Source organism: Mycteria americana, chromosome 1, assembly GCF_035582795.1.
Source record: "Mycteria americana isolate JAX WOST 10 ecotype Jacksonville Zoo and Gardens chromosome 1, USCA_MyAme_1.0, whole genome shotgun sequence".
Classification (NCBI taxonomy): domain Eukaryota; kingdom Metazoa; phylum Chordata; class Aves; order Ciconiiformes; family Ciconiidae; genus Mycteria; species Mycteria americana.
The window spans coordinates 22,650,886-22,677,756 of NC_134365.1; the positions used below are offsets into that span (position 1 = coordinate 22,650,886).

The 26,871-nt window shown below is 43.3% G+C and overlaps 1 long non-coding RNA gene across 3 annotated transcripts; it reads right to left on the minus strand.

Annotated features, from left to right (window-relative positions):
* Positions 1 to 1,153: 1,153 nt before the first annotated feature.
* Positions 1,154 to 13,899, minus strand: LOC142405384 (uncharacterized). 3 transcript variants are annotated; one of them, XR_012774156.1, is made up of 4 exons: positions 12,699 to 12,792; positions 12,376 to 12,540; positions 5,306 to 5,533; positions 1,154 to 1,348 (listed from the first exon to the last, which is right to left on the minus strand). It is a non-coding gene; the product is annotated as an uncharacterized LOC142405384 (long non-coding RNA). The 3 variants fall into 3 exon arrangements; XR_012774158.1 differs by lacking the exons at positions 1,154 to 1,348; positions 12,699 to 12,792 and adding an exon at positions 13,446 to 13,899 and having other exon boundaries at positions 4,809 to 5,533; XR_012774155.1 differs by lacking the exon at positions 1,154 to 1,348 and having other exon boundaries at positions 4,809 to 5,533.
* Between the last annotated feature and the right edge of the window lie 12,972 nt (positions 13,900 to 26,871).

Below are 26,871 nucleotides of genomic sequence, written 5' to 3' on the forward strand. Positions count from 1 at the left end.
ACAATCCCATCTCTCTCAGCTTCTCCTTGTACATCAGGATTGGCTCTAATCCCTTAATCAGCTCAGTGGTCCTTTGCAGGACTCACTCCAGTGAGTCCATGTCCTTCTTGCCCTGGAGAGCACCGGCCTGGACAGAGCACTCCAGCTGTGGTCTCACTAGGGCTGAGTCAGGGGGGAAGGATCACCGCTCTCAACCTGCTGGTGCCACTGCCTGATGCTACTGGCCACCTTTGCACAAGGGCGCATTTCTGGCTAATAATTTTTGGTGTGTCCCAGGTCTTTTTTGGCAGCACTGCCACCCAGCCAGTCAGCCCCCAGGCTGCGCAGGTGCAGGGGGACCTGGCTGTCCCATGTGGCAGGCAAAAATTCTGCCACCAAAGTTTTCTCCCACTGTTTGTTTGGGGCCTTACCACCACTAAGACAGCCAAATGTAGCTAGTAATCATCTGGAAGCCCAGCATGGAAACTTTTATTTTTTCAGGAGTCAGGCCTTGCCCTGACACACCCCATGGGCAGCCCTCACCACTCCCGGCCCCCAGCCCATGGGAGCCACCAGCCTGTGCTGCCCCATAAAAGATATATGCAATGTCAGAATACATAGGAAAGCCGCTATATTCCTGTCATACAACTCCACTTTACTTAACAATTCATAGAAAATATAACTCTCTGCTGAACACTGTGAGACTTCAGAGTACTTTCTGTTCAATCTTCTTGGTTAATCCATGGTACATCTGCAAGGGATGGTATACACTCAGCGATCCATCTTCATTCTCTGCAGTTGTTTACCACATGTCTCGCTCGGGCTGCGGAGCGAAGGCAGCGCCGTGCATGTGGGCAGGAGGTCCCCTCGGGGATGCGAGACAGGAGAGCAATCGCCAGCAGCAGGCGTAAGATTGATCACCCTGCCCGCCGGCGTGCAGCAGCGCTTCTGGGGGATCGCTATCCGCACGGCAGACTAAAGCGGGTTTTGCTCCGGTGCTAACTCGGTGCCTTGTGCCCCGGGTCCTCGCCCCGGCCGGGTGCCCGGGCAGCCCGGAGGCCGCCGTGCCCCCCCGCCCCCCGCTGCCCCACCACTACCCGGCGCCAGGGCGCACCGCGGGCAGCGCCGCCCGGCGCCCCGCCGCCGGCAGGGGGCGCCCAAGGGCCGCGGCGAGGGCAGCGCGGCGGGCGGGCGCGGGCAGCGCGGCTGTGCAGGGGGGCGGGCGGCTGTCCCGGCAGGACCGCTTCCCAGCCGGCTTGCTCTCCGTAGCAGGATCGATGTCACTGGGGAGAGAAGTGCATGTAGCTTCGCTACGCTGCGGTGACAGTCGGAGCCCTGTTCTCTCGAATAAAAAGCAGTAGCTGGAAAGCTGGAGAGGGGAGGAGGGAAAGGCAGTGAGCCTCGTCGGGGTACGGAGACTTTCTGTTTATTTTCCTGGTCAAGAGCAGATGAAATCCCAGAAATGCCATTTCAGATTGTTGCCAAATGATACTGAGCAAATCAGAATGTGGTAATAAGTTGCAACAGTAGAGGATTGTCTCCGGGAGAAAACTCTGCAAAACTTTGTCCGTTTCAGCAAACAGAATTTCTGTGGTTTGAAAAAAGTGGGGGTGGGTTCGGTAAAGCAGCTAACTTATGAAGGGGTACATTTCCACACAAGAAACAATCTCCAGGAGTGTCCTGTGTTGTGAAACTTTACTACTTATAATTTACATAAGGGGGTTTTTTAATTCTTTGACGTTAAAGCAAGAAGTGAGTATCAACTTGGTGTAATTTGTACATGAGGTAACAAAATCACAGCAGGGTTGACTGCCTCATTTTAGGTGATAAACTAAGTCTTGCAAAGGCACAAAAGAACCATTTTCAGCTTGGGATAGTAATTCTCATTTGCAATCTCAACAAATTTCCACAAATAGAGGTAGTATAATGGTTCTATGAAAGCCAATTCCTGCCATTTCAGAGGGGGCAGGAATTAATTCTCTGTGTGAAACACTAAGAGCATTAAAACATTTAGTTCAGTACCGCTGGGACTAGATCCTTTTCTCAGCGCAGGGATCAAACCCCCTCTGAAGCCAGGGTTAAATTTAAACAGAATGGCTAAAGAGATATGGTCTGTAAACGAGGTGTTCTTCCTGCTATCTCTGTCTCTCTCTCCATGAAGCCCTAACCTATCTCTAATCAAGCATAAGACCATTTTTTTTCCTAGGTCAGTTTTCTGCCAAGTAAGGGAGTTAAATCAGCTCGGGGTCTGACAAGTGCAAATTGGTGCAAGATGAATAGGGAAATCATGCAACTGAGAGCAAGGGGAGACAAATGTAGGATGAAGGACCTCACTCCTTCAGCTCTGATGACCGGCCCAAGCCATCTTAAGCCATCAACTTCACCACCAGTAGCTGAAAAACCATATACACCAACCCCTCCTCCCTGAAAGAAGATTAGCTTTGGAGCTTGTCACATCTGGACTCCTTTTCTCCTGTAGGTGACCTTAGCTTAAAAGTATACAGTTGCTAGAAGAAAAAAAAAGAGAATACAGCTTTCGGTCCTCTCACAGGGGCTTTTCTCAACAAGTTCTATTAAAAGACAGAGTTCATGAGCAAATAAAACCTGTGTCTCAAGTGCGTGAAATTGTCCTCACTTTAAGCACACATTCTCCCCCCTAACTTGACAGCAAAACAGTGTTGATTGAATCATTTTCTCAAAAAAATGGAAGCACTCGCTGCTCCTGGATGAAGTAGCCTTGTGTTGCAATGTAACTTCCTATTTTTGCTTTTTTCCCAGTTCCTCAGAATTGTACTTGCACAGGAAGGGCAGCACATACCACTCCTGCTTTTGCCTTTACTTTTTTCTTAACCATTCTTGAGAAATCCATGGGTTTCTACCAAAACTTTCTCACACCTCACTGGAGGACAGTAGTACGCTTGGCCATTGCTGTGGATTCTCATGGTGGTGACCATGTCCTCCAGAAGAGCAACAGTCTTGGTAATTGCTGTGGATTCTCGTGGTGGTGACCATTACCTCCAGAAGAGCTCAGTGCTACATCCTCCACACACATGGACACCTGCTTGGGTGACATTTCCATTTGCTTCAACGGCAGTGCCAATCAGGTACCAGGAGGAGGAGGACAGTTTGCTTCTGCATTGCTATATGACTGCACATGGGACTATCATTTGTCAAGACCACTGACTGTTCATCAAGATCTGACATATACTTAAAAAGGCAATATCAAACAGTCAGAGGGGATCTGCAGAAACAGTGGGAATATTGGCAATGCAGGCTGAAGAGTGAAGGCAGCAAGTTCAGGCACATCTCAGCTCAGATGAGCAACAGGTGATACCAGCAGAGAGGAAAGTGCAGGTCCCTGCCCTTCAGCTGCTGTGGGACCATGTCCACGGTTTACAGATGAGTCACAGGAACACCATCTTCCCATTCACAGGTGCAATTTCTGCACTTCTGCTTGTAAAAGACAGATCTTATTGACATGACCTGAATGTGTCTTCACCTAGTTATTAGCCTATTAAAATAATTATACCACCATTTCAAGCAGCAAGAATTTTGTCCTATACCTTCACACAAAGATCCCCTGCTTGCTATAGTGGATGCAATAAGCATTTATTTCATTAGGATCATGTCTTGGTTTTCTTAAACATCCTTTGTATTGCAGTTATAATTTCCATATTCTTGGCAGCATGGGCTTTGATGTGTAAATTCTTCAGATGGGTTCTTGGAATAAACAACACAGTTTTCTGAAATAGCCAAAAATACCTGTTCTGAGCAGAGCCTTGGAACATGTGTGAGAGGCTGGGAGAAGTGGGGGAGGCAGCTCAGACTAGCCTCTGGTCAGGGATTCCCAAACCATATGAGCAACTCGTGGCACACAAGATGTTTCAAAACGTCCCCTAGGCGGGAAGGTACAGAGAGAAACTGCTGCTGCCGCCAAAATGCAAAAGAGGAACTCCCAAATTTAAATCCTTTCTGGGTTGATTATGAAGTTGGCCAGGTAATTTCTAGTCACCGTGCAAAATGAAAACTCTGAAAGAGGGTTCCCCTACTACTGAAATTCCTGTACGTGAGCTAACACAGCCACAGTTTAAATTAATTACCCGTTCCTGGGAACCCAGCAAAGATGCCCCATTACTTCTATATTGGACAGAGGACACAGCAACATTACAAAACCTTTACCATGGAAAAATTACTGGTTAATAGCTTGTACAAAGGGAGTTATCTTTTGTTATTTGCAGTGGAAAAAGTTGGATTGGGAAGCTGATTCATACATCAAACATACATTTTTGCTCTTCTTGCTGCATTATTGTCTTTCATCGTCTTTGTCATATAAAATATTAATAATTTGCTCAAGCGACTTGCTCTCCATTCATGTGTCATGTCACCCAGCACAGCTACAGGTGAGGATGGCTTTGCTTATCCACTGGCAACTGGCTTAGAGAAAAAGGATTTCAGGCAGTTCTCCAAGAAAATCCAGACCTTCATTTTCAGCCATGACCTGAAAAATAAGCTTCAGGAGCAGAGGTCACAGTCTTCCAGATCAATGAGCACACAAGCTGTTGTGGTTGTCTGAGGTGAGCCACTACATGCTGCTTCCACCCTCACAGGGGAAAAACTTAGATTTAGCATGGCACTGGTATATTATGGGGCTGGTAGTTTGCCTTTGGCGATATTCATGACGTATGTCGTTTCTCTCCCCCCATGTTCCCTTTGTTTACACCTGTTTGTACAGTGCATTGCTTATGACTGAGGAAAAACCTTTTCTTCAAAGCCTAGAGAGCTTGGTTTAATTGCCTCAATTTAATTTAATTTCCCCACAGTTCTGCCTGTGCTTATTTATTAGGGATCCCCAGGGGCTGAGCTTGGCCAAGAGACTGAATCGTGCCTTCCTTTCTGCCAGTCAATCCATGGCAGAAAAGTTACATGAGTGAAGATACCAGAGCTACCATCACCCTGGGCTGCAAGACAGCAATGAGATTATAAAGAAAATCAGTCTTAGAAGTGAGAACTCATTTTAGCTGCCAGCGTGTGGAACTGTGTAAGAGCTCTTGGCATATGCATGGTGCTTGTACCTGGCCTTGCAGTCTCTTTGCTGTGTATATTCGAGAGACAACAGTGTGAATATTTATATATATATATATATATATATACACCTGTCTATATAGATATGTAGTGGGCATGCACTCTGTGGTGGTTCACAGTTCATGATGGGGGCACAAAGGACAGCCTGTGCCTATAACATAGCAGTTCCCTTGATGAGGAAAAGAAGACAGATCAGAGTGGGCAGCACAGTCTGAAAAACTCCAGTTACTGTAACATAAGTTACCTTGAGAAAATCCCTCAAAAGGGAAGCCCTTTGAGGGATTTTCTGCTGTGGGCAACACCAAACTCGTAATGTGCAGAAGTGAAGGAGAACAGTGATTACAGGAGTGCTTTGCCAGCTGTTAAATCCAGAGGCTTCTGTAAATTCATGTGTCACCAGAGATTTAGGTTTGGTCTTTCAAATGCCTTTTTTTCACTGACACTGCTGAGACATCTCTGGTGCTCTGTTTCACTGCATATGAAAAAAAAATGTAAATAGCATAACATCAAAAGAAAATGGTCCATTAAAAATGCTACAAATACTCTTACATTCACAACTTAGTCCCTCTTGACCATCTCGTAAGAGTTCTTCATGCAATCTGCCATCCTTTTGGAGAGTTCCTAAATGGTTGGAGCTTGATGTATCCTCTGCCTCCATTGTGGCCATAGCAACACACGAGACAGCCGAAATATATGGTCCAAAAGACAAAGAATAGGATCTTGTCTGGCACTTAGATTTTAGGCCACTATTCCTAGATGGGTTTTGTGAGCTCTGGGGAAGAACATGATTGAACTTTTTGAGTTTAGCAAAGATTCTCCAGTCACTCTCAGCAGAGTGGATTTTTAAGAAATACCTTGCAAGGTAGAAACGATGTAGTCAGGATCTGCTAACATAGCATGATCAAATGTAGGAGTAGGCTGCTTCACTGCTTGTTGGATCTCCAGACAGTACTTTGGGGTATAGAGTTGCAATATGTCACACAGTGTTAGATAATCTCTCTCAACATAAAGGGGAAAACTCAACATAAAGCCTGGTGATCCTGCCTATCAAGGTTTTGCTGATGAAAATTAAGGTAATAAAGATTAGTCGAGAAGATATTGTTGCTCATCACAGCAACCATCTAGATTTAAGCTGAGGGGTGATGGAATGCTTTTCCTCCCACCTCCATTCTGTGACAACAGAACGGGGTACAGAAGATTTGGGTTGGGTGGAGGCACAGGATTCCCGTCTGATTTTGGAAAGAGATGTAGCAATCAGAAGGAGCTGAGAGCAAGCCTGCAGAGATTCCTCCATTGTCCAGGAGACACCAGCAAGGCATTCCTAACTCTGAGCTTTTCAGAAATGGAAACATTTACATTTCTTTTTGGTTAGTCCTGTAAACAAGTCAAACCTGCAGCAAGTACAAAAAAAATCCTTGTTGTTCAGAATCTATGACTGTTCACTTGTGGTGTTTAAAAAGATGTGCCTGATTAAGTCATCCTGATTAAGTTATCCACCAGACTGTCCTAATAACTGCAGCACAGAGTGATCTGATGCCAGATGCATGAGTTCAAAAGCTTGAATACCTCCTGGCATTCAGAAAAGCTCTTATTGCTTCTCACTTCATTGTCATTGTCTATCATTGCTTATACAGATTATCCTGAGATATGCTACAGAGATCATTCACGGGCTTTCTGGGCTGCTTCAGACTCCAGTGCTGGAGGATTTTGCAGAATGCCTGTCTCTCGGGAATACGGGCAGTAAAATACCTGACAGAAATTTACCTGAGTATGATAAAATACAAAATGCAAGTTGAATATGTTTTGTGCCTACCTCTGGGTCCTTTTCTGTCTGTCTCTGAAGTAAATATTGGCAAAGGATTTCAACCCAAAAGGCCTGTTTCTACTCATTACAATTACCTAGAATTAGATCATTAGCTCTGTCTGTGTGGTTGTTACATTCAGAAACTGAACCTTGTTCATTTTCCAGACAGTGCCTATTTCTTTCCAGTGACTATAATAAGAGAGCAGACAACCAGCTCAGTGGTAGATGTCTACACCTGATCAGATTAATCCCATCGTCGGCCAAACCATTGCCCCAGCTACTGGATTAGAGGCTTCTCATTCCCTACGTTTTTCATTGTGAATACATGTTTTCTTTTGATCACTCTGCATAGTCACATTACTTCATTATGCTGGGTGTATGATGGGAGGTGAAGACCTGAAAATGAATCATTTGGGATCACTTCAGTAAACCAAAGTGGATTCTTTTGATTGTGGACTATGATAACATTTCATTTAGATTTTAAAAACAGCAGAAAAACTTCTGGATTTTTAATTAACCTTTTGTGGGAACATCTATGAAGAACTACGTGCTCACATTTTTTCTTTATGTGTAACAAAAACAAATGTTGAAATGTTGGAATTTTGCTTGGGATTGAAACTGGGTTCTATTTAACTGCACTAAAAACATACTGAGTTCAGCCAATTAGGTCATGAAGTTACAAAAGGACATTACAGTAAAGAAGAACCTACCATAATTAAACAGCTTTGTAGTGTTTTCCTTTTACATTTGCTCTAGCAAACTATAATGCTGATTTTTATGAAATACTGGCCACATCTAATGCTGATTTTTATGAAATACTGGCCACATCTGTATTGGTAAACTGGACAACTGGGGTATGTTTTCTGACCATGCAAACAAATAGGACAGCCTGGCTTGCTTGCTCCAGCATAGCTAGAGCCTCTTCCCCTCCAGAACAGCAAGGCCTTCTCCATACCATGTATTGCAACCAGCCCCTGGCCTCATGTTATCCCTCAAGCCACTCCTGGCCATCATCTGAGGGAGTGCTAGTTAATGGTCAGGCCAAAACTGGGCCAGGGAGAGCAGTAGGAAACACCAAACAGTACAAATGATAGATGCTACTTCTCAAGCCAATGCCTTGACCCTGTTTAGCTTGCTTGCAGTTTGCTTTTAGTTTACTACTGCCAAGTAAAGACTCTAAGTAGCATGGGCTGGTTCATGCCCATTCCACACAGCAGATCTCCTCATGCCTCATGTGGTACACCAGTGGTTCTAAGATACTGCTACTATTCTGTCTGCTGCTTTCAGTTCAAAAGGTTTAAAATAACGTTAAGAGGTGTTTTGCAGTCCATTAGGATGTTTTCGTAGCGAGCGATGTAGGGCGTGTATTGCATGTCCAGGGATATGCTATAGGAGCGTGTGGAAGTGTGTGAGCGGGCAAAAGATGCCAATATATTGTGGAAAGACTGTACAGGGGAAGAGAGCCAAAGCCAGGGTAGTCTCATACATACTGCCTTTTGAGGAAAGAGCCTGGAGTGAACTGTCCCCAGTGGGCTTTGTCCTAGCTAAAGCAGACTGGAGAGGGCCAAACCAGAGCCATGGAGTGAAACTACAACTAGAGTGGATGATCGAAGTCTCGCTCCTTTGCCCTTGTGCATTTAGCAGCAGTAGCACCTTCAGGATCTAATAAAATGTTTAACAATGGTCCATCATTGCCTTTGGGAACTCCCCGTGGACTGGAGAACCGGACTCTAGAGTCAAACCATGCTTAGCTCGCAGGTTCTCTAAAGCCAAAGCTTTCCAATGTCAACATTTCATTTTCAATTTTAGAACAACTGGACTTCAAGGGAATGTACAATTTCTTCACAAAGGATAACTTAAACCTTTGCTGCTCCAAACTGGAGCATTTTGGAACATGGTTTGTGGCCAGGCTTTGAAACAACACTCTGTTGCATGGTAACAGTCAAAGTGACACTATGATCTGTTTTGCAGAGATATGATTTTATTACAGTGGTGCCCAGTGAAGACTCTTCTATAATAAAAGATTCATAAATGTCTATTTTCAAAAGGCTTTATCTAAACCTTAAAATTTATGTTCAGGCATGTGCTATAAAATAAGGCTGTGGCACTCAAGCATGATTTTATATTTCTGGCAGCAGCATAGACAGTATGTTTAAATTTGAGTTGGTTTGCCCTGGTTCAGTCTTTTTTTGGTAACTTAAGGGATGTCACAAATTATATCACATTTTTATAGTGTTAGATTTTTTTTAACAGATTTCATAAAAGCCCAAGAGAAGGCTGGTTTTACGCCTGTAATTTTTATGGACCAATAAATCTGTGAGATGGACTGGTATTTCACAGCAAAATTCCAGCTCTGTACAAGCATGTTACTTTCATTGGTTTTGAAGGAACACTAATTACTATAACCAAGACTCTGTACAAAATCTTGCTGATACAGGTTTGTAATCTACTGGGAAACACCTCGAGGAATCACTTTTTTTTTACGCACTTTTATGTTTAAAGCTTAGCCTGACTGACTGATGATTCCTCGCAGAGAACCATGGTTCAGAGCAATAGCAATAAACAATGTAATAAATGTGAAATCATTTCAGATCTGTATGATAGCACCTTCTGTCAATTAAATGAAGAAGAGTTCTTCTTTTTTCTTGCACAGCAGGGAATAACCCCATCCCCTGGGCTGGGAGGTGGTGGGGCAGGGACTCTACGTGCCAGGCCAGGCACACATAGGTGTTCACATCCAGCAACAAGCCTCTATTTCCCCAGACTGCTTCAATACCAAACAGCTGCACCTGCAGCCTACCTCCAAAATCCCCGGTGTACCAGTGCATCACCCTCTCTTTTACATCACCCAAAATGCCTATTAATCCTGGGCCCTCCTACTGCCACCTGCGCTCAGCACCACAGACGCTGCCTCCCACCTATCATCCGCTGCTCAGTGCCTGGGCCCATGTATAATCCCTCGCTGTAAATCCCTTATCTGCTGCCAGATACGCGGCACTCATCAGCAAAGCCACGTGATTGCTAGCTACAGAGCCACTGTAGAGCCTACAGGCTACACGTGTAGAGCCACAGAACCTACAGCCCCGCAGGGGCTGTAGAGCCAACGAGGAGCTGTGCAGCAAGACCACCCCAGGACACCCACCATGCGTTGGCCACTGTTGTTACACTCTGTGTGTTTTGACCTCAAGGTCCGCTTTTCGGTCAGTGTGGCATGGCAAAGAGGGCAACCAGAAAGAAATACACAGAAAGACATTTCAAGAGGTGCACTGTCTTGATGACATAACTGAAAACAAGCTTGGGAAAGCTCACACTAGGAATTAGGTAGCACAGAAGTACTTTGGTCTCTAGGAACAAGTGATAGTGCAAAAATGTTGGGAGTGAGATAAAACTAGGAGTGACCCACATGAGCTCATATGGTAGATCATCCCTGTAGTACTGGAAAGGAATTGAATCTAGGCTTTTTTAAAAAGCTAATAAGAAAGGAAAGTGACTGACTAGGACATAGCTCTGCTGGCATGGGAACAACCATGAGCTACATGAAACCAAACACGAGAGGCATATGGCTAAACACAGGCTGTAAGATTTGTTCTCTATATTGTATAGGTAACAAGCATGCTGTCAAATAACTTGTCTTCGCCTTGTCCTCATCCCCATAAACCCCATACATGCAAACTTTTTTTTTAATCAATCCCACAAGACTGTGTCTCTGTAATACAGTTTTATCACCCCTGAGTCCACATATCTCCCACTCCTATTATTTAAACTAAATCACAGTTACTAGCTAGAGTGGCTTGTAATGTCTCAGGTTTTCCTGCAATTCAGTTTTCAGAATGAAAGCAGTTTTTTGTTTTGTTTTGTTTTTTTTAAACCTAGCCTTCCCATTTAAAAAAAAAAAATGACAGTTTTCTGTGCAGGAGGCAAAAATTGATCATCTTTCCTTTAACTCCATGGAAGGAAAGGGAGTAAAAGTAGACAAGGAAGTGGAGATATTCTGCTCCTGAGAGAGCAGAAGGAAGAATTTCTGTGAACAGCCTTGTCATTTGGTGAGAAAATGCCAGCTGCAGGAGGCAGCTCCTTACTGGAATTAGCTGCAGGGAGAGAGATGAACCCAGAGCACGGATACAACGCGCCAAACGACTGGCTGCCTGACGCCTGCCTTAAAAACCCTTTGGACAGCACATGGCTGGTGTTGCCAGAAGGGAATGTTCCCCGGGGTGACAACACGGTGATACCCACACTCCGGTCCTCGAGACCGTGCCTGTCTATCCCTGCTCTATAAACCCACGTTCACTCTACAGAAACCTTGTCAGAGAGGCATGTGTTTCCTTGCTTCATGGGCAATACCACAATACCTTCTAGCTATACCACAATGCCAACAAGTTGTACTTAGATCTTAAAGAGCTGGTTAATGCTATTAATATGCCCTTATCCTCTATTTTTATTTCCCGGTCCCCAGAGGACTTTTCACTGCTGGTATCTGCACAGAAATTGCAAAGTTTCTTGTGCTCCTGAGCTGGGTCTGCTGCTGCTTGAAAAAGAAGCTCACAAGACATACTCCTTCCTATTTAACCCTATATAACAAATTACATTAAGGGGCACAGTCCTTTATGAATAGACCTACTATAAATCTTTTTGGCTCAGAGAGGACTCCTGACCAGAACAACTGATCAGAAAGTACACCCCAAATGAGTTTTTAGTTGGGAAAAAAATCCTATTTTCCCTTTCTATACCAAATCTGAAATTTATATTATAATTGTGATCGATTCTGTCATGAACCAAAAGCTGGAAAAAAATTGCAACCCTTTTCTGTTTAGCATAAATTTGCCACTGATGTTTCAGATAGGTCTAATCAGACTGATGTAGTCATAGGTAATTATTTTCCCAAAATGTACTGTCATTACACAGTACATTAGCCAAGGAATAATGTTTCAATGCCTAGGACTGCATAATTAGTTCAGCATACACATGAAAGCTGAGTTCACCCAAAAGAGGAAGTAGCCGTTTCTTATCACCTTTGATTTGCTTACCCTCCTGTGGCTTACTACATATCAGCAATAAATTCCTGTTAAGTATTTTCATAATTCAGATTGGTGTGTCATCATCCAACAATCTGGCATGAGCTAGCCTGCAAAAGAGCAAAGTTCTACAGCAAATGGAGCATATCCAGTCTGTGATTGATCTCTTTCTCAACTTTCATACTTAATATGCCTCATTAAAAGTCAAAATGCTGGTTCATTCCCTCAACACCCATGTGGAGAGGAGCAGTGACAAACCACGCAGCTTGGACTGAGTTCAGCATGACTGTCCTCAGCAGGCCACATCTCTGAGACCCCTGGAGCTCTATGGAAAATGAAACTATTACAGTATCATCTCCCAACTGCAGCTTAAGAGCAGCAACTCCATGTGTTACTGATCCACTGGCAAGCCCTAAATTTCCAATTCAAAATCCCAGCAGTGTAAAATGCAAGTGGGTAACCATCAGCCCAACCGCTGCAAAGCCTTCCACCTACCTCCTGCAGAAAGCAGCCTACTGGAAGGGGTAGTTTCCGACAGCACGGTATAGGCTAGGTGGTGCTACAGTGAAAGCCTCCTCCTCTTCTTCCAGACGTCCCAAATATCCAGGGAGTTGGGATACTGTATCCTTGACCTCCTCTGGAGGTTCCTTATCTTGCTCCCTTCATGGGATAGTATTAAGAAAAATAAAATCTGTAGAGTTTTTTAATGTTTTTTAATTTGATTTCATTAACCTTGCAATTTGAGTAGCTGCTAACTGGTTGAGAACAGGATTGGCTAGCATGGCAAAAAAACAGTGACTTAGACCTTCCCGACTGACCTGTGCCCTCCTTAGGTGCAGTGATTTTTTTTCAGTTCTACAACAAACCAGTTAAGACCATTCAGATGAGCTCAGCCTGAGCAGCAACAGTCCCTCAAGGAGCACAGAAAGATCCCAGTCCGCAAAGGCCAGAGTCTGCTCGGTGTTATCTACGCAAATTCCAAGGGGTTTTCTCATCCGAAATAACCCATAACCAGCAGAGAAGAGGAAGTCACACTTCCTCACACGTTCACATGAAAGATGATTGACACTAATGGCATTTGCTATATTGCAGTAGTTTCTCCCTTTGTCACACCGTGTTACTCTCTAGTTCTGTCAGGGGTTCCCAGCACTGGGTGACTTTGTCTTATCATGACAGCCTTACTGGAAACTGCCGTTCCTGTTGTTATTCTTCACAGGACTCATCATTCATTATTATTGCACCAGTTTTCAGAAGTGCTTGTCAAGTGGAAATTCCCAACTTTGAACAAACTTACACAGATTACAGTCTATATTACATTTGCCTAGTTTCCTTATAGGAAACTGGGGATAGGTTGTACTTTTAGAACTAGCTGGTTTACTTTCCCTGAGTTGCCCTCTTCTGAAAACGAAAAGAAGCTGTGTTATAACTGGGAAGTGGCCAAGGATAAGCAGTTTTGTAATGGGTTGTGTGTCAGAATATAACCTTGGTTATTGTCGTTTCCATGTCGAGGCTCAGCTCCCCGCCACATCATGCAGCCATTGGAGCCAAAGAAGTATCATAATTACCTGGACGCAGCAACAGGCTGTTCCCTGCAGTGGCACAGCCACCATGGCACAGGCGTTGATCGTATGAATTCTCCCTCTGAAATCTCTGGCATAATTTTCTTGCTCATATTGTCTGCTTGAAAGACCACCTGGAATCACCCCAAAGCATCCTGTTATGCAATTGGCTGAAGCTAAAAATCAGATTCTGGAATGAGAATTTACATTGAAATGGTTGTTATTGGTGGTGAAGCTCCAGTTAAAAATCAGTCCATGAATTCAGCCTGAAGTTAACACGGTTTAAGGACTGGAACAATTTTCAGGGAGGCCTAGAAAAAAATAAATGAGGAAAGAGATAATGAAAGAGGTAAGAAAAGATGCCTGATTTCAGCTTTTAGATTCCTGAATGATAGTGAAGCAATTCTGAAAGACAACTTTGAATAAATTAAAATTTACCTGAAAGACAAACACTGATACTATGTCCCTCTTCCTACCCAATGACAAATTATGTGTTTCCACATAAACAGTTGGAGGATGCAAATGACTAAAGTAAAACAGATAACAAATTACTAAAGTAAAATAGATGACTGATAAGAAGAAAACGCAGAAACTACTTCTGAAGCCAGTTTCCCACCACAAGGAACGTGTAGAGCAAAATAAACATTTGAATATCTCTGGCAAAATAAAGTAGGAAAAAGATTGTGTCATCACAATGCAATAAAACGATCTTATGTCTGTGGGTTTTTTTTTTTCCCAGTGGAAGCTAAGAGAAGAGAAGGGCTAGAGAGGGTGCAGAGGTGGAAGCCAATCTTTGGTCTGCATGGCTGGATCCAAGGACACTATAAACAGACCAGGAGATAATTCTTTGTGCAATACTGGGAGAAGTATTAATACAAAATAATACTTCTGTAATAACAAAAACCAAGGCAGTAAAGCCAAGTGACTTTCAAAGTCAGGATTCACAATCAAGCAATTCCCTCTCCTTAGAAATTACCTCTTAGTGTGTGCATGTGTGGTCCCTGAAGACTTGGCTCTGCAATTCATACCTCAGTCATTACCTCATAGGAAGGGATAATTTGACAGCAGATATATCCTTTGTATTTTTTTTCAGGAGGTACTGCATTAGTCATAGGTTGCACATTCCTCTCCTGCACATTCCTCTCTTTTATAGATCATTTTAGCATTCTTCTCCTTTTGTTCCCCTTGCATCTAAGTGGAATTGAGATTTTTATAGGAAAGAAAAGCATTTGCAGACTTGTATTCACTTCCGCATTCTTGTCTTTGCAAAGTGGAAGGACCTCCCGCAGGGTCTGATGTTGCTATATGAATAAATAAACTAAAGTTAGTAAAAAATTCAGAGTTAAAAAGCTGTGAGGTAAAAATGGCAGTACTTGCTGTTCTGACTGTGGTTTCATGTTCAGATTGGAAGAATGTCTTGGGAACTCTGGAGCTGAAACAGAAGCATCATGAAAAGCAAACTGCTGAGGGTGATCGACAGTAGATAGAAGTAGGTAGGAAATGGGTATCTGAAGAGAGATGAGAAACAAAAGGGATTTGAAAAATTTACTGCTAAGTAAATTCTACTGCCTTGACAGAAAAATATTAGGGAACTGTGGATTTCAAGCTTTGAAAAAAGTTTTATGATGATTCACCACCATATGCCCATTTTTCCTCTGAAAGCTATATATGGAGTAACTCTAGGGAAACCAGAGGAGCCACATCTATGGAGAGTGCAACCAAGCCCTGCAGCCATCATGGCAAAGCCACTGCTGCTTTTCATGAGGAAAATAATTCCCAGTAAAAAATGTCATGAAGCACCACAATATAACTGATCAATCTGCAATTAGTTTTCATTTGCTTTTATGAACCCATATTTCTTTTCCAGTGGAGCAGCAGGGAAGTGACCTCCAGAGTAATTCCTCCATCTCAGAATGAACAGCTCTGCTGTGGAATGAGCAACAGCCCAAATAAAGAGCCTCACCTGGACGTGCTCCCTGTACCTTATGTGTTAACCGACATTGCATACGTATGTGTTTGCTTTATGAAATGCATGTTAGAACAGGAAAGTAGAGCATTTCATGTACCTATTATCTATCCTCTTTTCCAAACAAATGCTTCGGAGATGTTTTCCTGGCACACAGTAGGTTCTCCAGGTCTGCAAGCTGGCCCAGGCTCCAGGTTTTGCAGTCTATTTTCAGCACGCTCAGCAAAAACATTGCACTCCCCACCTGCCCAAGAGTCACTCCCACCAAAGCTGCAGTCCTGCCTTTACAGGCCCCACAGCGCAGCCATGTATACAGGGGCCAGCTCTTGGGCTCTGGCAGAGACTCCCCTTCCTTCCCATGAGTTGCTGAGACGTCAGGCAAAGGCAGCTCAGAAACACATCAGTGTTGGGGTGTTGGTCATAACAAGTTTGTGTTGAGGTTCAGTCTCATCAGTCCCCAGAGGGAATTTCCAGCCTTGTTTGTTCTCCTCACTACCTCAAGCCCCTGCTTTGCATTTATTATTGCAAAGGTGGATGGGAGTCCCTCTTCCCTGCCCTATTTTCTGTCAGACCCAAAAGGTGTTTTGTGCAATTCCCAAATTCTGGAGATGGGGCAGTACAAAAAGTCAATACCGGAGCTCGGACACACATGGGGTTAGCAATCACCTGGCTTCACATCCTACTGAATAAACTACTGGATAAGCTAACTTCCAGACCATCATACCATAACCTTCAGTACTCAAGTGCACCAAGAGAGGGAAGGCCTCTGTTTCTTCTTCTCTGTGTCACTCTTAAGAGGAAAGAGAGGTTGAGTTGCTGCTGAGGAGTCCCACTGGGCCTTGAAAACACATAGAGCAATGGTGTCCAAAGAGTTTTCCAAATGTTCTATCTTGAAAATCAAAGAGACTGACAGATGTCAAGGAATTAATAAAGAAATGAATGAACAAACAAACAAGCAGATAACTAAGTGTCCTGGATATTGCATGGAGAATTTCGCTATGCAGTTTCAGAGGAACAATGCAATTCTGGAAGTACATTTCCACACAGGTTGAAATTCCCTGTATCAGACTCCCAGATGCAGCAAGACTTGAACCTAGGCCAAACAGGTAGTCTATTCTATCCTTACCAGTCATTACGGTTTGAATGCTGTGTTCAGTTTTTCACAATTAATCAAATAAATGCTAAACCTACGCAGCTGTTAAGAAACGCTTGATAAAAATCACAGCTGAGAAGGTGAAGGAGAATGACTAATCCAAAGCAAACAGTACTTTGCATAAATTAAGAAATAAATATAGGGAGATATATTATTCATTGCAGAGCACTTCCCTTTGGAGCACTCCCTGGCTAATTGCAAGTCAGTGCAACTCCATTCTGCAGTTTTCATTTTTTTGGCCCCAGCTGTGCTATTAAGCAATCTATCTGAAGACAATGGTGTCTTCTAGTGACAAAAAACTGAGGATGAGAAAGAGGGCATGTCGTGGTTTAACCCCAGTCGGCAACTAAACACCACGCAGCCGCTCACTCACCCTCCCCCACCGGTGGCATGGGGGAGGGAATCAGAAAAAAAAAGTAAAACCTGTGGGTTGAGGTAAAGACAGTTTAATAGGACAGCAGAGGAAGAGAAAATATTAATAATAATAATAATAATAGTAATAATAATAAAACGATGTACAAAACAAGTGATGCACAATGCAATTGCTCACCACTCACTGACCAATGGCCAGCCCGTCCCTGAGCAGCAATCACCGCTCCCCAGCCAAGTCCCCCCAGTTTATATACTGAGCATTCCATACTGTCATATGGTATGGAATAGCCCTTTGGCCAGTTGGGGTCAGCTGTCCTGGCTGTGCCCCCTCCCAGCTTCTTGTGCACCTGGCAGAGCATGGGAAGCTGAAAAGTCCTTGACCAGTGTAAACACCGCTTAGCAACAGCCAAAACATCAGTGTGTTATCAACATTATTCTCATACTAAATCCAAAACACAGCACTATAGCAGCTACTAGGAAGAAAATTAACTCTATCCCAGCTGAAACCAGGATAGGGCATGGAAAAGGTATCCAGCAATTTAAGAAGAAATATTGATGTAAATTTTTCCTGTTGTAGAGGGAGCACATGTTGGTTTCTCAACTGTTCCATATGCTTGTAAATTATTTAGGTACTGATATAAACCATTTGCTGATGATCCTAAGGTATTCAAGCTGAATATGACAAATTGCAAATGGGTTTCACAACAGTGAGCAGCTGGTGATAAAATGGTAGGTGACATTCAATGCTGATAAATAAAGTGATGTGTGTGGGAAAAAACAATCCTAACTTCACAGCTACAGAAAACACCATTGACGCTACCACCACCGTCACCGCCTCTACCATGAAACCTTAACTACATGCAGAATGTATCCTGTGCTGGCTTACAGTAACTCAGTAGACTCATGAAAACAAAAGCTACCATAATGAGTAGGTTGCAAAACTTTTCTAAAGCTACCTGTCTTGCAGAAAAATATTATAGTCCGTGTATGATATAGTCACATACAGCCTGCTCGAGATAGAAGTGATTTGGACTGGAGGATCAGGACCATTTTCCCTTAATACCTGACTATATAAAGAGCACAGAGTTATAACAGTGCATGGGTGCCACCATATACGACAACCTACTTACCATACAAAGATCCAGGTACGGACTGAACATCCTCTGGCTGGGTCTTCCCTGCAGATTGGCACAGAGGCATATTAACATGCATGGAAGCGTTACCAAAAACTGTCCAATACACGGGAAGTGCCAGCAGTTGCCTTTTTTTTCCTTCTGATTTTGCTTAGTTAAAGAAGTAATAATAAAGCCTCTCTCTTCTGTCCAGTCCATAAGAAGCAGGGTCTGCACAGAGAATAAAGATGCATTTTTTTGTAATATAGTGCTAAACTCTGATTTAGCCATAAACACTAGGGAATGAGATCTTGGATTTCTCACAGTTCCATGTTGTCAACAGTTCAGTACTTAGTAGTACTGGTTAAAAACAGTCATGTAGTTGTCAGCTTTATTAGGTAGGGAACAGAGAACAGGACAGAACATCACTATGCCACTGTATAAATTCATGAAGCACTCATATTTTGAATACTGTTATGCTGGTTTTGGCTGGGATAGAGTTAATTTTCTTCATAATAGCTAGTATGGGGCTGTGTTTTGGATTTATGCTGGAAACAGTGTTGATAATACAGGGATGTTTTAGTTACTGCTGAGCAGGGCTTACACAGAGTCAAGGCCTTTTCTGCTTCTCACCCCACCCCACCAGCGAGCAGGCTGGGGGGGCACAGAAGTTGGGAGGGGACACAGCTGGGACAGCTGACCCCAACTGACCAAAGGGACATTCCATACCATATGATGTCATGCTCAGTATATAAAGCTGGGGAAGAAGGAGGAGAAGGGGGAAACGTTCAGAGTGATGGCGTTTGTCTTCCCAAGTAACCGTTACGTGTGATGGAGCCCTGCTTTCCTGGAGATGGCTGAACACCTGCCTGCCCATGGGAAGTAGTGAATTAATTCCTTGTTTTGCTTTGCTTGTGTGCGTGGCTTTTGCTTTACCTATTAAACTGTCTTTATCTCAATCCACGAGTTTTCTCACTTTTACTCTTCTGATTCTCTCCCCCGTCCCACCGGGGGGGAGTGAGTGAGAAGCTGTGTGGGGCTGAGTTGCTGGCTGGGGCTAAACCATGACAACTGTATACAGTTCAAGTGATTTCCATATAAAGACCAATTAAATAGACCTGAATTCTTCAGAATGACAACAAGATCAGGAGGCGATAACATAGAGATCAATAAAGCATAAGGAGTGTGAGAAAATAAGTACAGAAAAACTGTTCATTTTCCCTTATGAAACAAGTGCTAGAGGACAGCTAGAGCTAGGTGGATGGCATAGTGGCTGGTGACAGGTTTAAAGCAAAGACAGATACTTCACACATCACCTGCTTAAACCATGGAGTCCCTTGCCAAAAGAAATAGAAAATTTGAGAAGTTTACATGAGTTCAAAAAAAGACTTAGGTAAATTCCTATAAGAAAAACCCTTCCAGAGATACTAAACACAAAAAAAATTTCATTCTTCAAGTTCTTAAGACATGGGTGTTGAGGTTGGGGAATATCACCCTATGCTTGTCCTGGCTATCTGGAGACGTACCTGTTGAAGACAGAGTACAAGTTAGAGGAACCTTTGATTTGACTCAGTACAAACTCTTGTATGTCCTTATTACAAAGTCAGGGAAGCCTGAAGTGAGTGGATAGAAATGTGAAAAATGTAGTGGCTCAGAGAAGCTCTGCTGACAGTGTGCATTGAAATCCTGGCTAACTCATCAAGATTGTTTTTGGAGTGCTCTGCAGCAGGTAAGGAAGGATGGGATTTACAGGAGAAAAGGTTTAATGTTTCCTACCCCTGTCTGTGATTCCCTACATTCCCCAGTGTTGCGTTAAGAGTTACTATCACATACAAATAGAAGTCTGAGGAGTGGCTGGGGGGGGAAACCCTCCCATTGAGTCACGAGGTTCAGACAGGACCCCCTTGCTTTCTAAACTCCTAGGTGCGGCTAGGTCCAGTCTTAGTCTGAGACTTGGTCAACGGTTTATTTTCTAAGGACTGTGTGTATAGCCACTTATTAGTTCAGGACTTTCGCTAAGGCGACAGCATTAATTTTTACACCCCCCAGTCTGGTCGTGTTGAAGGAACTATCACGGCCAGAGCAGTGAAGAGTGCAGTTTATTAGAGCAACAGACACACAGATTCTTTGGATTACCGGTGATAAATTCACTGTCTGCAAAGCACATGCAAATACCAAGAATATGAGTATGAATAACATGGCCGGACACAAACATGTATATAACACGGCCGGACACAATGCGTATATCAAGAATATGAGTAACACGGCCGGACACAAATGCGTTAAAAGATAATAAAGTGACTCTATATAGAGAGATTTCTAAGTTTTCCGTGGAGGCACTTGATATAACCAAGTGTTCGACTCTTACCCAAAGGCGTCCCGATGCGGGGGGGAAGAGAGGCTCAGCCCGTCGACTGATCCCAAATGTCAGAGTGGTACACGATGGTGTCTTCCCTAACATTCTCTCTCTCTTAAGCTAGTTTATACTATTTTTCACCTTTCAGGTGGAGCTTGAGTGACTCTAGTCATACATACCTTTGTTTAGGATTGGTGTAAAGTTTTCTCGCTTCGCTTTTAAAGGTATAAGCTAGGAAAATTGAGAGTGCAAGCTCAGTGAGGGGTGGTCGCACCTTGGAGGCAGGCAGCTTTTGGGATGGAGGTGTGTTTTGGTATTATAATGATGTTATAATGAGCAAAGTTCACCAAAAGAACAGCATTTTGTCAAAAACATGGCAGGCTGTTGGCCCAGGGTAGTAAATATGCAGCTTATCAGTTCCATGACACCTTTAAGTTCCCATATTATTGCAGAGCCTGGCCGCGGCACCTCCACACCGCTCCACCCTCCGGGCAGCGCCTGTTAGAGTCAGCACACCAAGTTCTCCTGGCGTTACCAACATCTAAGGTTGCAGGCCTAGGAAACTCCCATGGAATGGATTCCTTACATGTCAGCCGCATTCCACCTGGGAAGCTTCTTCAATGCTGTGCCTTACCTAAAAGTGTGAATATAAGTTCTAATTTCTAAGTCACCTCAGCAATTATCCCACACCCAGACAGTACTTTTTGCTTCTTCCAGCTCCTCAGCCCCAGTTTCCCAGATGCCAACCAGCTGGTCTCCAAGAACAGGTGAGAAAATGCAGTGTTGTATGGCAAAAAGGGAATGTGTGCCTCTAGCTCCAGCCCCACAATCCTCCCCCAGGATGGACTTGATTTGGAGATGGCAAAAAGGGAAGGGGCTTGTCTCATCATGTGACATGGCTGAAGGAAGTTGTCACAGGACACAGTTCTGGCAACTGTGAAAAAGTAGCTTCCCCCACAAAATATCAGGACTGCATCCTGCCCTGACTTATATCGATGGGCACCTAAAGTCAAGCCTTTAGGGGAACTAGCAAGGATGGCAGCACAAGCATGGAATCTTATAATGTCCTGATCCAGAGCCCATCATAATTTTCCTAGTGAGGAAAAGACTTTAATTTCTCATGCTTCTATACCATACATATCATTTGTACTCTCTGGACAAAACCTATAATTACCCACATTTCAAAAGCTGTTCTGTATGTCTCATAGTCTAAAAACTTGCTTTCCACTTACCTGGAAATGAATCACTGGACTTCACAGGAGAATTAAGAGCTTTTGTGCTTCTGGGAAATGAAACTCAGTAGTTTGCTTATATTGCCAAGCAAAAAGTAGCACAAAAGTCAAATGGAATCTATATTTGACTGGGATTTACTACTAATTACTACAGATGACTTACAGATCAGAGGCGTACTTTCCTTGGGTGGGACGAAGTCTGTTTTTTTCGTGACAATACTAAGTGAGCAGTGAACGATGTGGTTTCTGGCAGGCACAGCAATTGTTGCTGTCAAGCAGTGGTTCACAGGGCAGATAATATGCAAGAGAAAGTTTCTCGCAATTAAGTTCATTCTTTGTCTCCCTTTGTCTCACACTTCACACACATGAACGTATACACAACCTTCACAACAATTCACAACTGTCAGATTAGACATGGGATGGGAATTGTGGTTGTGAACTATATTACAAAGAACATTCTTTAAGTGCCCCTCCCACTTTGCTGGAGTTTTTCAGAATTCCATAAAATTGCCTATTACATTTAAAAGCAGTGTCTTTGCAGACCTTAAAATATAGATAAGAGAATGCTGCTACCCTGTATGCTGAGTCTACCCAAACCTATTTCCAGGAAAGACTTGATGCAATGGTTCTTCATTTCTGTGAGCTGGAACCAAAATACTGGAGTATTTAATGGAGAAAGAGAATGAAACCTTGTGAGAATCTAAACCAAATTACCCTGTAGTCTTTGAGTCTTATAAAATACAAGAAACATAGATGGTGGCTTACATTCTTCAAACACAAGTCACTACTTTTCTCTCGTAATGATGACAGAGCATTGCTAAGCTGGAGTACAGTAGAGCACCCATTCAGGAATCACAGAGTCCTCTTCCATCTGAGGCAGTGACACAACGGCAGCAATTTTTGTACAGCTATTTTCCATGATGACCAATGTCTCTGCACCAGGCAGATAATGACAAGTGATAGACAGCCCTCACAAGTACATTTACGTTATCTTTGTGATCTTTTCCATGGAGTAAATCTTAGTCTGCAATATCAACTTGTGCAGACTAGGTTGTATATATATACTGTTCCAGGGCTCTTTAAAGAGCAGACTGGCTATACCCACACCCCCCAAAGGGAGGGTAAATACCCTGGAGCCTAAGCTGTGCCCATGCTTTGTCTCAGATGGGAAAAGTTGGTTTGCTCCAAATGAAGACCCTGGAGTGAACTAATATATATGTATTGTGGATGATCAGAACCCTGAAGTAAACTGGAACAATAAAGTTTCACCCTAGGGACTACAAATTATTTCTTAGACAAAGAAAATAACAAAAATATCAGAGAGTTTTTTATTCCCCAAAGACCGAGGGTCATTTCACAATGCCCCTTCAGATCCAGTTTCCTGAAAGTTGGCCCTGTATCACTTTTAAGTGCCTGATAAGAGCTTTGTAGCAACTGGAACACATTTACCTCAGCATCCTGTTGGTGTTTGTCTCTCCAAAGTATTCGTTTAAGTTAGGTCCAGCTGGCTGTGATTGAAAGCACTGCCTCCTCAGAGGCATTCCGCCTCATGGGACACAAGGAAAAACAGGAGGACAAAAGAGAAAGAGATAAACTCATTAATAATTCCATTCATGCAAGAACAGATCTCCAAAGCCATTTCTGGACTAGAGAAAGGCAGAGGAACAAAGCTCTCACTCTGAACTCCAAGAGCTCTGCTCACAGAAGACAGAGGATTGCTTGTCAGCGAGGAAGTAACACATGCTTCAGCTCTGAAGGCATAGGTTCTTGATTTGCCCCTAGCCTTTGTTGGACTTTGGGCATGCCACAAAGGCCTAAATCCCCCCAAGGTATCCAATTCAAGAACTTGTGAGCTCATCTTCATGTGGAGGCCAGATGGAGCTGCAGTGGGGCAGCTCCCAGGAATGAAAATTAGCAAACAAAATGAAAAAGCAATGCACTAAGACAGCATCTGAAGGTTTTGCAGCAACAGTTGAAGGACATAAAGTCAAGCAGAAGAAAAATGTTGGTTGGATTTGACTGCAGTTTTTACTGACAGACTGGGAAGCCCTGTTGCACCACTTCTTTTTGAAAGTGAGGATGATGTCTGGTGAGCTGGCCAGCAACACCTAGCTATTTGGTGAATATTCTCCTGGCAGTAGAAGCAGATGAAGTCTGATCACCTTGGAGCTTAGAAATAAAGGTGATCTGTAACACACCCTTAAACAGCTAGAAATGTGTCTCTAGAAAGAAACTTGAGGGTCACAAAACACCACAGAAGTCAGCTGCCTGAAAACAGGCCAAAGGAGCTGAGTCAGACTAGATATTGATGACAGTTTTCTGCTCATCATTAATTCACAGAAACTTAAAGGAACATAGGAAGGATGCCTCAGCTTGAATCATAAAAAAAAACCCACAGTCTCTGAAGAAAGGGAGCCCAAATGAGGTAGATCATTTGGCTCAGCTCAGTCTCATACCTTAAATAAGCCAAGACAGAAAGAGCAAATTTGGGAAACACAGCTCAAATAACACTACAGAACATATATCCAGGAAAAAGACTGAAGTTTTGTTTCTATAGCAAGGTGAGGACAGATACCAGATTGCTGTCTGTGCTCTGACTTGGCCAGAGCAAGTTATCCTCAGTCTGGGAACCACATTAGTGCTGTGGTCAAAATGATCTATCCTGCCTTTCAGTAAATTTTATTAGTTTAGGCATATTCCCACACAACTGCAGTTGACTTCCAGGACTCAGATACACACACATCTTAGAGCACAGGCAGAAAAAGCTTCCATGGTCTAGAAATATTCTGAGATATTCAGACACTCATGGTTGCAAGGTTCATCAGTGTAGCCTGGGTAGGGCACAGATTAAGAAACTGGGTAGATAAAAGGACACATCAATGGAACCAGCAGAACATTTAAGGGTTATTATGATATTGGTGTCTGCAGACATACAGTGAACCATGTCTTCCAGGGTGAGCTGGCAACAGCCCAATATGAAGGCATTCAGCTGGCCAGGGTCTTGCAGGTAAAAAAATCAATGAGTAGAAACTACAGATGTAGGAAGAGATTCTGGATTTCACAAAGAATGTGAATTGAGAGCAGAAGAGGAAGAGCCACCAGAGTGGAAGCGGACTGCCACAGAAGTCCAACACTGTAAGAGGAAGAGATTCATGATAATATTAAGTAACCAGAGAAAGTGAAAGCTCTACTTCTAAAAATAAAGGGAAACTGACAGTAATGCAAAAAAATGAAAGAAACAGCCCTGTCAAGTGCTAGTACTTTTAAGGTGGAAAATGGTCATGAAGGGACTATTAAACGTATATGGCTGTTGTGTAACTCAGTGTTTCTCCGCCCGTTTGAATCACACCTTTGCTTTCTCTCCCCACTGTTAGGACTGTTATTATTGAACAAGAAAAAAAATGACAGGCTGTTTCCACACCCTTTCAAACTCATGCTCTGCATTTAGAAGCTGAGGCATAAGATGACTTGCTGAGGACCCAACAAAGTGGGAAGTCCTATGGGTAAGAAGCCTCTTCAGGCACACTGAAGAGGCCTCACTGTCAGACAAGGAGGTTCTGGGTCTGTTTGTCTCCCACTCACCATGACGTTGTGCTGCATGAAGGAGGGGACAAGATAGTATAGGGCGGGGATGAAAGTGATAAGCAACCAGGTAGGCCAAATGTATGCACTGCATGCGGAGCAGTACATGCCTGGTTCCTCTCCACTCGCATTCCCATTTTACCTGGAGGTTCTGAGTGAGGAGTAGATCTGAGCCAGCAATGTGAATCACACCTGGGCTGGCTGGCTTCACCTCCTCCTTCCCTCTCCTGCCTCACACTCTTTGTCCCCTCTAGTCCATCTCCCCTGCCCCACCTCCAGGCATCCCTGCCTCCACTTCTGCATGTCCACTTCATCCTTCACCCTTTACGGGCTTCCTTCTGCAGGCTTCATATACAGTGTTTCCTGCTGAGTGCTTCTCCCTACCTGTGCCCACAGATTGCTCAAAGTACCTTCTACCCATCTTTTATCTAGTCATCCTGTCTCTGGGCCTTCTTTTGCCTTGCATCCTTTCTTCTTCCAGACACATCCCGTCAGAAAACCTGTCATGCAAAAACTGTTGGCCGAGCACAAACCCAGCTTCAGAATGCATATAAGCTGTGAGAGCAAAGCTTGCAAACCTCTGCAGTGGGTATTCAGCCACGGAGCATGTACTAGAAGCTGTGAAATATGTGAGAATAGTGGCTATTGGCTCAAAGGAAAGACTTTTTTTATTATATTGGCTACGATATGAAGAGGTCCAAAACCTTACAGCACTCATGTGGAGACAGCAATGTGGAACATGATCTCATCCCAAGCTGATTTTGAAAATTGGACCTTTAGAAGTTAGATAGGAACTTACACAGCTTTAAAAGAGGGTGGTTTAGGCGTCCTTAGTCAGCATGTAGTCAATGGCAGGAAACATATCTTACAAATTCCACCTGTTGAAAGATGCAGTCTAGAGAAATTATCATCTGCTTTTCAGTAGATAAGCTGTCCTGTTTTTATTGTATCAGCTATATATTAAGGAGTCATTTAGTCCAATGTAAGATGGAGAGTAGATGAGATCTGTCTTGACACTGATGGTTCCTAGGAAATCATAATTTCTAGAGTTCTTGTGAATCCAACACAGGAACTGACCCTTGCTCATTTAGTTAAAGTTTTTAAAAAATGGCACTTAGTGCCACATAAAAGGGCCTATTCCTGCAAAATGTGAGCCAGTGATATTGACAATGTCTTGGAGAGGTAGAAAACCAGAAGAGGGATGGGGATAATATCTCCCACCATTGCTACTGGACTTGTTCCAGTGCTGCACTAAACACAGTAGCATTACATGTTTGCACTACAGAGCGTTCTGAATAAGAAAGAAATTGTTTTCTTAGTCCAGGAAAGATATTTCTGTGTACAATAAAAAACTTACAGGGGATATGAGATCTAAGATAAAGTGACCATTTTTTAAGGCCAGCTGTTACAGGATATGAGCAAGGGAAATTTACTCATTGCAACTTTTCACAGTAAATTGCAGCAAATACATTTTCTTCTGTTTGCTAAGCACAGGTTGCAGTGTTACATTACAGTTCAGTCAATCTGCTGTCTAAGGAACTAACAGGAGCAGCACCGTTTCCACTCCCCTATAGCTGGGCTGCTTCCCTTCTGCTGGCTCACACATGCCTGACTTTGTAGTTCAGGAAGTGAAATCAGCAGTAAACTAACCCTACAAAA